Source organism: Staurois parvus, unplaced genomic scaffold (genome assembly GCF_062004578.1).
Source record: "Staurois parvus isolate SC_StPar_1 unplaced genomic scaffold, SC_StPar_1.0 ptg000155l, whole genome shotgun sequence".
NCBI classification, from domain to species: domain Eukaryota; kingdom Metazoa; phylum Chordata; class Amphibia; order Anura; family Ranidae; genus Staurois; species Staurois parvus.
In genome coordinates, this window is record NW_028317951.1 from 11,621,156 (window position 1) to 11,633,229 (window position 12,074).

A 12,074-nucleotide genomic window follows, 5' to 3' on the forward strand; every position below is an offset into this window, starting at 1 on the left:
TGCTCCTGGAAGGCAGATTGCTCATGTAGCTCTGTGCAAAGCATGTCTCCAATCTTCATACAGCTTTGTGTTGGTCAAGAATACCTTGTTTACAGCAAAGATGTCTGAAAACACAAGCTTAGACATGCTGTAGTTGTATATTAAAGGTGCTTTAATGTACAACAGAAACTCTTCATTCATAGTGTGTTCAGTTGTTGAACTACCAAACGAGCTCCAGTACACACAAAAACGTTTATGATGCATCTTCTCTTCCACTTACAAATGTGTACTCTTTTGCTGCATAAAAAATACCTTACCATGTTGACCCACCCATAAGACTTACTGTATAACTGGATCCTATTACATGGTCATTAGCATAGAAATTATTCCTTCAATCCTTGGAATTTTTTTTTTTAATATTGTGTCAAGTGTTACCAAGTAGATTTAGTAGAGCTATTCCTTATCAACATATGTGGGCACCCCATTATCTTTCCTCAGTCCTGTTTCTTTCACTCTGCTAGATTACATAGAGTACATCTTAGGTGCACTCATGGAGTTGGTCGATAAAAGAGAAATTGACAGGTACAGATAGTTCTAAACAAAATCACAGGCACAGAACCACAAAACAAGGTCTAAGTTGGAAATAGGAACATGATAAAGACATAGGTTTGATGGACATACTGGAGCAGAAACAAAGAAACAGCATGCCAGGTGTGTGAACAGAGAGAGCAGGCACAGGCAGTGACTATGATTATGAAACAGCCACTGTGTACTTGCATTTTCTATTATTAAAAAGGAAAGAATTTTATCCGTAAGTAGCTGAATTATTACATATATACACATTTTCCTAAAAAATGTCCACGTTACCCCAAAAGAGCAGATAAAGGGAGAGAAGAAAATGACCACAAAATTAAAGTTGTTGTGGCCAATTAGGTTGTCCTTTTATTTTATACTAAAATTAAAGATAAGCTCCAAGCAGACATAAATGGAATACATTAATGCAGTTCTGTAATCATTAAACCACCACCAAATTTATTTTATAACTTAAAGCCATGTAAGTACCCAGATGTGACTGGGTAACATCTTCTAGCAGCCTACTGAACAGCCTGTACAGCAGAGCTCACAGAAAGCAGCAAAAAGCATCACAAGGAGCCAGTCAGGTGTGTTACAGCAAAATGATCATGCTGGTATGAGGAGAGATCAGATTGAAAGAGATGAGGTCATTCGTGCACTGATTCTTCTCTATGAAGTCACAGGGTGGCTAAGTTCACTGCTTGAACCAGCTGCTGACAGGTTCTCGTGCAAACCAGCTTCAATAACATCCAACTTTTGATTGATCATTGAGTCTACATCCACAGTTTTATTTTTCAAGCCCTTAAAAAAGGGGCAGATGTAAAGGACTTGAATATTAGTGTGGTACTTCAATCGCTTATTCACTCATCTCTACAACAACTTGAGGTGATCATGGTGATCATGGAAGCCTTACGTTAGGTAGAAGCTACCAGCCCAAATTTTCAGAATCACTACATGTACGCTAATTATGGATGACAACAATAATATGAAGTAATAGAATAATATAAAATAAACATATAAAGAATCTCCATGGTTACACAGTCTCTTACACACTTTCTGAAATAGTCACAACATGGGGGTAGGAATAAGACCTGTAAATAAAATTTAAACTACAGCAGAAAAAGGTTGGATACCCTCCCCTGATAGACAAGGCTGTGGTCTGGGGAAATATATGCACAGTATTTCATCTATATATTTAGTTATTTGCCGAGAGTTTGACTTTAACCACTTGCTGCCCACCCACAGTACATTTACTGCATGGGGTGGACAGCACAGCCAAGTCCTGGGGTGCACAGTGGTGTAATCCCATGACTGCGCTTTGTACCCCCCACTATGAACGGCTGGGGTATCATATGGATGCTATGAGCATTCATAGCAATCATATGATATTTATGTAAGCAAACTGTCATGAATTGATTTCCATTTGACAGCTTGATTACTGCTTTGATGCAGTGATTGCCCCACAGAGATCACATGATACCTGGCTACCTGTGCTAGGTAATTAGCTGTAGCCAATCACAGCATGTCAACAGTAACTAAGCTGTCATGAATGGAAACCCATTCATGACAGCTAAAACTATTGTGTATACCTGAGAACTATAAGCAATAACAGTGTAAAACAAATAAACCCTGTTCCCTCCCCCAGAGCAGTACAGTGTCAGGAATGTAGGTAAAAAAATGTTACAAAATGTTTACAAATTTTAATTAACAATTATATATTTTTTTCACATACTGTCAAAAATCAGTATCCCTGATGATCACCACACCAGTCACGATAGCACTGTACTGCACTGGTGACAGTATGTAAAAAATACATTGCAAAAGAAAAATACATTTTATTTAATGTCTTCATTTCCAAAAAATTGTGACAACAAATTACAACTTCCAAAATGCCTTGCCACTTAACAAATACCTCAGACTATCTAATTTGCATTAGGATTGATCAATTTTCAAATATACTGTATATTCCATAGTTTGTAGATTCTATAACTTTCACACAAACTGAATATACACTGATTTGGGTTATTTTTACCAAAGCAATATAGCAGGATACATTTTGGCTTATATTTATGAAGAAAGATTATTTATTTGCAAAATTTTATAACAAAAACTAAGAACAATATGTTTTTTTCAAAATGTCCAGTATTCTTTCATTTATATAGCAAAAAATTAAAAAAAACTGTGGCGTTTTGGTGATTACCACCAAAATCAAGCTCCATTTGTGTGAAAAAATGATAAAAGTTTAATTTAGGTACAGCGTTGCATGACTGAGCAAATTCCAGTTAAAGTCACTCACTCTAAAGTGTAACATTTTACAGTGGGAACTTGGCAAGGAGAAACCACCTTGTCTCCTGAGTTATTGAATGGAGTTATTCAATAGATGTTTGTTTTATTTCACCCACTGTACAGGTGCATCTCAATAAATTAGAAGATCATCAAAAAGTTAATTTCAGTAATTCAATTCAAAAAGTGAAATCCTATATTATATAGATTCATTACACACAGAGTGATACACTATATTGCCACAAGTATTGGGATGCCTGCGTTTCCACGCACATGAACTTTAATAGCATCCCAGTCTTAATGTGTAGGGTTCAATATTGAGTTGGCCCACCCTTTGCAGCTATAAGAGTTCCAACTCTTCTGGAAAGGCTGTCCACAAGCGTATTTGTGAGGTCAGGCACTGATGACGGACAAGAAAGCCTGGCTCGCAGTCTCTGCTGTATTTCATCCCAAAGGTGTTCTATTGGGTTGAGGTCAGGACTCTGTGCAGGCCAGTAAAGTTCCTCCACCCCACACTCGCTCATCCATGTATTTGTGGACCTTGCTTTGTGCACTGGGGCGCAGTCATGTTGGAACAGTAAGGTGCCATCCCCAAGTTGTTCCCACAAAGTTGGGAGCATGAAGTTGTCTAAAATGTCTTGGTATGCTGATGCCTTAAGAGTTTCCTTTACTGGAACTAAGGGATCAAGGCCAACCCCTAAAAAACAACCCCATACCATAATCTCCCTGGCAACCACCAAACCCAGACACATCTACTGGATTGCCAGACAGAGAAGCGTGATTTGTTAATCCAGAGAACATGTCTCCACTGCTCTAGAGCCCAGTGGTGGCATGCTTTATCCCACTGCATCTGACACTTTGCTTTGCACTTGGAGATGTAAGGCTTGGATGCAGCTGCTTGGCCATAGAAACAGATTAAATGAAGCTCCCTAGCACTGTTGTGCTAATCTGAAGGCCACATGAAGTTTGGAGGTCTATAGCTACTGACTCTGCAGAGTGTTGGTGACTTCTGTGCACTGTGCGCTTCAGCATGCGCTGACCCCGCTCTGCCAATTTACATGGCCTACCACTTTGTGGCTGAGCTGCTGTTGTTCCCAGTTGCTTCCACTTTGTTATAATACCACTAACAGTTGACCGTGGAATATTTAGTAGCAAGGAAATTTTACAGGTGGACTTATTGCACAGGTGGCAACCTTTCACGGTACCATGCTTGAATTCACTGAGCTCCTGAAAGCGACTCATTCTTTCACAAATGTTTGTAGAAGCAGTCTGCAGTACTTGATTTTATACACATGTAATCATGGAGATAATTGGAACACCTGAATCCAATGATTTGGAGAGGTGTTCCAATACTTTTGGCAGTATAGTGTATATTTCAAGCATTTCCTTCTTTTAATTTTGATGATTATGGCATACAGCTGGTGAAAACTCAAAATTCAGTATCTCAGAAAATTAGAATATTACATAAAACCAATAAAAAAAAGGATTTTTAATACAGAAATGTTGGCTTACTGAAAAGTATGCCCATGTACAGTATAGTATGCACTCAATACTTGGTCAGGGCTCCTTTTGCATTAATTACTGCATCAATGTGGTGTGGCATGGAAGCGATTAGCCTGTGGCACTGCTGAGGTGCTTATGGAAGCCCAGGTTGCTTTGATAGCAGCCTTCAGCTGGTCTGCATTGTTGGGTCTGGTGTCTTTCATCTTCCTCTTGACAGTACCCCACAGATTCTCTATTAGGTTTAGGTCAGGCGAGTTTGCTGGCCAATCATGCACAGTGATACCATGATCATTAAATCAGGTATTGGTACTTTTAGAAGTGTGGGCAGGTGCCAAGCCCTGCTGGAAAATGACATCAGCATCTCCATAAAGCTGGTCAGCAGAGGGAAGCATGAAATGTTCTAGAATTTCCTGGTAGAGGGCTGCACTGACTTTGGACAAACACAGTAGACCAACACCTGTCAATGGCATGGCTCCCAAAATCACCACTGACTGTGGAAACCTCAAACTGGACCTTATGCAGTTTGGATTATGTGCCTCTCCACTCTTCCTCTAGACTCTGGGACCTTTATTTCCAAATGAAATGCAAAATTTACATTGTACCACTTGGCAACAGTTCAGTTCTTTTTCTCCTTAGCCCAGGTAAGACACTTCTGACGTTTCCTCTGGTGCAGGAGTGGCTTGACACAGGGAATGTGACAGTTGTAGCCCATGTCCTGGATATGTCTGTGTGTGTGTGTGGTGGCTCTTGAAGCACTGACACCAGTCATAGTCCACTCCTAGTGAATCTCCTCCAAATTCTTGAATGGCCTTTGCTTTACAATCAAGGCTGTGGTTATCCCTGTTGCTTGTGCACCTTTTTCTACCACACTTTTCCTTCCACTCAACTTTCCATTACTATGCTTGGATACAGCACTCTGTGAACAGCCAGCTTCTTTAGCAATGACCTTTTGTGACTTATCCTCCTTGTGGAAAGTGTCAATGACTGTCTTCTGGACAACTGTCAAGTCAGCAGTCTTCCCCATGATTGTGTAACCTACTGAACCAGACTGAGAGACCATTTAAAGGCTCAGGAAACCTTTACAGGTATTTTGAGTTAATATCTACAATACTGAACTTTTTCACAAAATTTAGATTTTCTGAGATACTGAATTTTGGGTTTTCACTAGCTGTAATTGTTAGAAAGAAATGCCTGAAATATATCACTGGGTGTTTAAAGACTCTATATAATATATGAATTTCACTTTTTGAATTGAATTACTGAAAAAACTTACTTTTTGATAATATTTAAATTTATTGAGATGCACTTGTATAGGTATTTCTTCCCCACTTGTGGGGAAAACAAGAACTTCATGTCCACAAAGTAAACCTGCAGAATTTCATCCAAACTGCTGGTAATAATGGTACCCCCTAAATAACATAGGTAACATTTCTATAGCCTTTTTTCAGATGGTTTCTCTGCTACCTTTGAAAGCTTGCCCATGTATGTCTGTGTACTAGACTCAAATAATGTATCCCCTACAACCATGCAATCGAATAATTCAGCTATTTTTATTAGAAACCCTTATAATGTGAAAAGCAACTGTAACTAAAAAAAAAAAATTACACCCACGTATACAATGAGTACTAAGCCCCGGTTAACACTAATGTAACTTTAAAGTCCAACTATGCTGAATGACTTGCTGCCACTTCAAGCAACTTCAATCATACAGCTCAATGCAAGTCACAAGCAAGTTGCACAAAAGAGGTGCAGGAACCTTTTTAAAGGTTGCAACTTGAGTTACAGATAGTAGAAAGGGGCCGTAGTCATTCATTGGATGTGACTTATCATGTGACTTCGAAGTGGCAAGTTGCATTGGTGTGAACCAGAGCTAAAACACAAATATTTGCTACAAATTGTATATAATGTTGCAGAGTCCACAAACATTCTGTTTAAATGTGTTTCACTCACCACACAAAAAATGTTCTTGGAAATGGATCTACTACAATTAAACAGGTAAATTGTACACAGCACAACACCTGTTTTGAAATCCACATCAAATGTAGATTGTTAGCCCCAAGGAGCAGGGCCCTCAAATCCCTCTTGTATTGAACTCTATTGTTGCTGTATTGTCTCCCGTTATATTGTAAAGCGCTGAGCAAACTGTTGGCGCTATATAAATCCTGTATATTAATAATGATAATAATAATAATAAATGTGTTCCAACTGTGTTATCATTCACCAGATGGGATTGACTTCAAATTGTAAAGGTCAGATACACATTTTCACAATCATCTCAAGATCTTCTATAGGAAATACCCAATTATTTACTAAAAGATCACCTTTCCATTGCTCCAACGCCACTTTCATACATTCTTTAATTGTAGGAAGTGTCAGAAGCAGCTACCACTCCTGATGCATCACTGCTTCTGGTCTTATAACAGCATCCTGGTTTTGACTGTGGCACATTCTTCCAGTCTGTCTGTCTACCTGCAAGGTGATTGATGTGGGCAGTCTCTCGGTACACTTGAAAACTTGATTTAAGCCAGCCAAGCCTGCAATCTCATGTTTGTGATAGCACTGGTTACATGTGCCCAAGCTCCCTGTTTGTCTGCTCTGCTCTGCTAGTTTGGATTCCCTTGTTGATGACCTTGCATTGGATATTGACTACTCTCTGAACTCTGCCTGCCTTTTGACTACAGATCTGACTGTGACTATCCTAAACCTTGCCTTGTACCTAGACTGTTATTGAACCACTCCGCCTGTCTGCCAACTGCAAGTACCTTTTTGCTGTGCTTAGTTCATGCCTTCCTCCAGTATGGTAGCCAGGCACTAAAGAATTGTGTATAAATCCTGGGGGCAACCGAGTACCAGTAGGCCTGCTTGCCTTATGGGATAGGTGGCTGCTATAGGTGAAGCTTGTTATAGTGTCTGACAACCTGCGTTAGAGGCAAGCATGATAGGAAGGATATAAGCAGAACGTACAATCCAATAATGTAATACTGCTTTTAAAAAAAATAATAAACATAATAATAAACAACATGCAATTATGGAAAGAATGTCATCCGCATAGGGTTCCTACATCCCTACACAACATGAAAGCACCAGCCACCTTGACGTCTAAGAGCAGGCTCATCTTTATGTGTAAGTGGGTATAATATGTATTGGACTCATTATAGTGTGATGATAGAAGCCAGTAAAATATATCTAAAGGCAACATTTTTTTTTAGATTTGGATAGAGAGGAGAGGGATTAGAACACTGGTCAGTTTTCATAACAGTCTGTACCCCCATTAAGGAGATTTATCCTCTCTATTTTCCCTGTTTATCATTATCAGTGAAAGTAAAGTAATAGAGGGGAACTCAAGAGGAAATATTCCCATGGGGACACTAGTTCTGGTGACTTGGGGCTCCCAATGGATTCCTTAATTTGCAAGGATGTCCTCTCACTTCTTGTTTAGCTATGAGACAGAAAATCTCAGCAATGAGACACAGATGGTGAAACAGAATCCGACAGTGGTGCTAACCCTCCCTTATTTTATCCAAAATTAAAAAAAAATTGCCTATAGTTCTACTTTAAATGCATTTTCTGGATATAGATTAGATTAGGAGCAATTTATGGAGAAGATTTGTTTGAGCTGCACCATGGTGTCAGCTATGGAGATTTTTGTCCTTACTGGAAGGTGAAATAATGACAAAGGGAACAATCCTCAGAAAAATGATGTGATATGGTAATCACTTTCAGCCAGTACCTGATAATGATTGTAAAAATGTAACCCAGAGATAAAGGTTAAATATCTCATCGAAAATGTGTGCAGCAAGTCATTCCACTAAATCTATTCTAAGACATCAGATTTTAAGGCAAACCTGTCAGATTAAAGTGTCTGTGCAAACAGCTGCTATTTCCACAAGATTCCTTCTTTCACTTTGCATCAAGTCCAGATTCAAAAGCTTTAAAATAATAAAGATTATCTTAAGAAACAATTTAGTCCCTAATTATCCATGCACAAGCATTAACAAAATATGTTTAAAAAATAGGCCAAGTATGTAACTAGCCTTTCTCCGTGAGTACCAGGATTCCACTGTTCTTAAATATGCATATGAGAGGATTGCAATCAGAGAGATTACAGAGATTTCTTATTACTCATTATGAAATTGCATGTTTCCAACTTTCAATTAAACCCCAGAAATAGAGTCTATTTGTTTAGCAGGAAATAAATGCAGTCATTATAGGATGATGTAAATGTACTTGATTATCTTTTGAGACCTTATAACTGCAAATATTTGTGTGTACTTTTCTGAAATGCCATGTGTCTGCATCCACCTGAGCACAGAGATAGCTGTACATATTAAAACCGTGTATAAGCATCGACCAGTTAGTTTAAACAACCTGAGAAAATCTGCCTGGGGGCATGGGCCAGCGTGATTTCTGAGTCCTAAACAGTGCGTTAATCTGGTACACACTTACCCTGCAGGATTTCAAGCTGTCATTGCTGCAATAGATGGGTGGCTCTCCAAAATATAAAAGTGCAAGAATACTTAAAAATAGTATGTTTAAATTTTTTCAATTATTTCCTAACATAAAACAATGTTTTGCAAAACAAAAAAAATGTTTACATTGCTTTGAGATAAAAAAAAAATCAAAGACAATATAATTTCTTTGTAGGATTTGGTATTAAAGTGGAAGTCCAATCTAAAAAATTAGCAGCTCGGTGTACAATACCTGCAGACCTAGTGTTGGAGTTAATTAACTTCTGTGCACATGCATGGGAGTTATGTATGTCATCCTGGCCCAGCCATTAAAGATGGTTGAAGACACCCAACCCAGAAGAAACCCTGGTGAAGGTGTTAGTAGCAGTGACAGAGCATTGAGGGGGACCATGACCATCACAGCACTGGGGGAGGCAGTTTGGCAGATACGTTTGCCACAATGTGCACATATGCTGTACCTACTTGTACAATATGGCACCCCCTTAAACAAAACAAGAAAACTAATAAAGGAAGATAAGGTCCACGCCTGAAATTTTGTAACCCTCATTAAGCCTTTCTGAAGCATTAGGACAATCCACAATTTTTCTTCCTTAGCATAAGGTTCAAATATGTGGCCACCCAGTAGTGATCCACCTTTCTTTGCCATTTATAAACTCATAATTTCTGAAACCGCTATGTACAAGCAAGTATAAAGTGCAGACACCTCTAGGTGATTTTACTCACCTTTGTTACAGGCGAACTGTACCTTCTCCTGTTGACACACCATTATGCCGGGCATCCTTCTTGGCCACAAGAGATGTATGCAATAGGGAAAGGGGCAGGCAAACATAATCAATACAAGGAAGTACTAAAGCTTTGCCTATTTAGAACAGCCAACATTCAGCTGTAGCAGAGACAAATTAAAGTTACTGCAGGTACATTCCTGATAGTAGCTTTATCTTTTTAAAGTCACAGAGTCATTTAACCTTACCTAGACACTAAAACAATTGATAGTAGCTCTGAAGGAGTTGCAGAGACCCATAGCTTTGGTGGGAGGCACAACCCCAGGAACAGATGTAACCCAAACTAGATGCAACAGTGATGACAATCCTGTTTAGGGATGCTAAAAGGCAGGTGGGAGATACCATAATAATGATAAATAGTTATGAAGAGACCGATAAGACTAAATAGATTTTTCTCAGCTTGATTCAAAGCTTTATGTGCAGTAGAAAGCCAAGGCAACATCAGTGTTGTTGGGATACTTTTTTTTTTATCAACAAGTACCAGGAAGCTGGCCAAGACTAAATAGCAAATTTCAAAGTAATTCTAGGGGAAAACTTAAAGTCTGCAAGAAATATGAGTTTGAGGTGAAAGGTTACCTAAACATGCAGCCACTGCTATAGTAAAGCCAATTAAAACTAAGCACCTGAATGTCTTAGAATGGTTCAATCAAATCACACACCACAATCCCAAAAGAATATGGGGAAAGACATCAACGTTGCTTTAAATAAGAGACTCTAATAAACCTGACATAGCTAAAACCCAAGAAGAATGGGCAAAAATTCCAGGATTTCACAAACAGAAGACAGAGGTCATCATGCATATCAGCAATTGCAATAATCAATGTCCTCATAAAAATCTGAAAGCCCACTGGAAGTTTTGGTGGGTTTCCATATTTTCTGAAGATGATTGTGTATACATTTAATATTTATGTTTTAACTGAATAGTTGCATATCGGTTTTTGCAAGTGCTTATAAGTATAAAAACCTCTGTCTTCTATTTGTGACATTTTAGCTATTATATTGAAGTGATCAACAATGCAAAACCTAATACACAAGAGGGTCACTAAATAACCTGATGGTAGCTGGTGGATATGTTCAAAAACTCCAGGACCCAAAAGCAAGATAGTAGCGATTTAATCCAAAACACTTTCAGGTTTAATTACAGCCTCTGGTGGTTCTAACAAGTATTGACATGGGGTGGGGAAAGGTAGCTGAATACAAATGCAACTGAAAAATGCCTGTTTTTTGTTTACCCTTTATGTCACAGTGAAATACAGTATTTTGCATCTCCAGATTGTTAAATAAATTGTATAACTCAAATGGTAAAACCCCAGTTAAATCCACTTTAATCTTAGGTTGTGACACTAAAATCTGTAGAAACGTCTAAGGGGGTAAACTCATATACTCAGCACTGTATATATTCATATATTAAAGCAGTATTAAACTCAAAAGCAAACATTTATTTGCAGTTTACCAATTCTTAGATGTGATGGCTGCATTAGTTTTGTTTTTCAGGCTTTCCTTCTTTTATTTTCATCTGCTGATTTGGCCAGTAAGTTTTCTGTTCAACAGAACAAGCTCTCCTGCAAATGTATCAGTTATAGTGTTGGGGCAAATTGTTTATCACTGACAGAAGTGCTTATATGGTCAGCTTTTATTTAAGTAAAACCATTATTCCAAAAGAAAAAACTGTTATTGATTTTGTAACTGCAGGGCAAGCTGGTGTTTGGCTTCAATTTGTTATTGTATTTAAATCTGCTAGTACAGTACAGTTAACACACATCTAATAATAAACATCTAACACTTCCCTCCCCCCAGATCAACAATGCTGCTGCCCAAAGGTGTCCCTGTGCTCCTTCATCCAGAGTGGAGGCACTCTAATACAGGAGGTGTGTTACTGGCCAGATCACCAGGTAACAACTGAGGGAAAAAAACTAAAAAAAGAAAGCTAAAGCTGCAATATATAAAATTTTTTGGTTTGGGTGCTAATACTGCTTTAATTTTCCACCTTATTAGGTATTTTAGTGTGGCTGTTCATTAATACAGATAGTCAACAACTAACCATGTGGTTGCAATTGAATACTTAAAGTGGTTGTAAACCTCTGACAATAAATATGAACAAAGCAATCCCTCTATTGCGTGTACTTGAGTCAATACAGAGTACTAAGTGTAATTTCTGCCTGCTGCCTTGTTCCTCTGCTATTTGCATGAGTTTCTTCTGAGAAGTTTTCCTAACTCCAACATTTAAAAAGGTGACGGGAAATCTCGAGCACACAGCCTGTCATTGACAGCCTCAGCTCTGTTCCTGTGTGCTGTGTGAAGGGAGTGTGTCCCTTCCCTCCAATCATCTCTTAGCTCTCCTCACTGATCTCTGCAGAGTATAACTTCAGCCCCCGCTTTCTGAAAGTCCAGACAAGCTTCATAAACTCTGCATTTTGAAAGGCAGAAGAGGGGGCTATAATTTATGTAGGAAGAATGGTTTATTCTCTGTGTATCACCTGAGGCC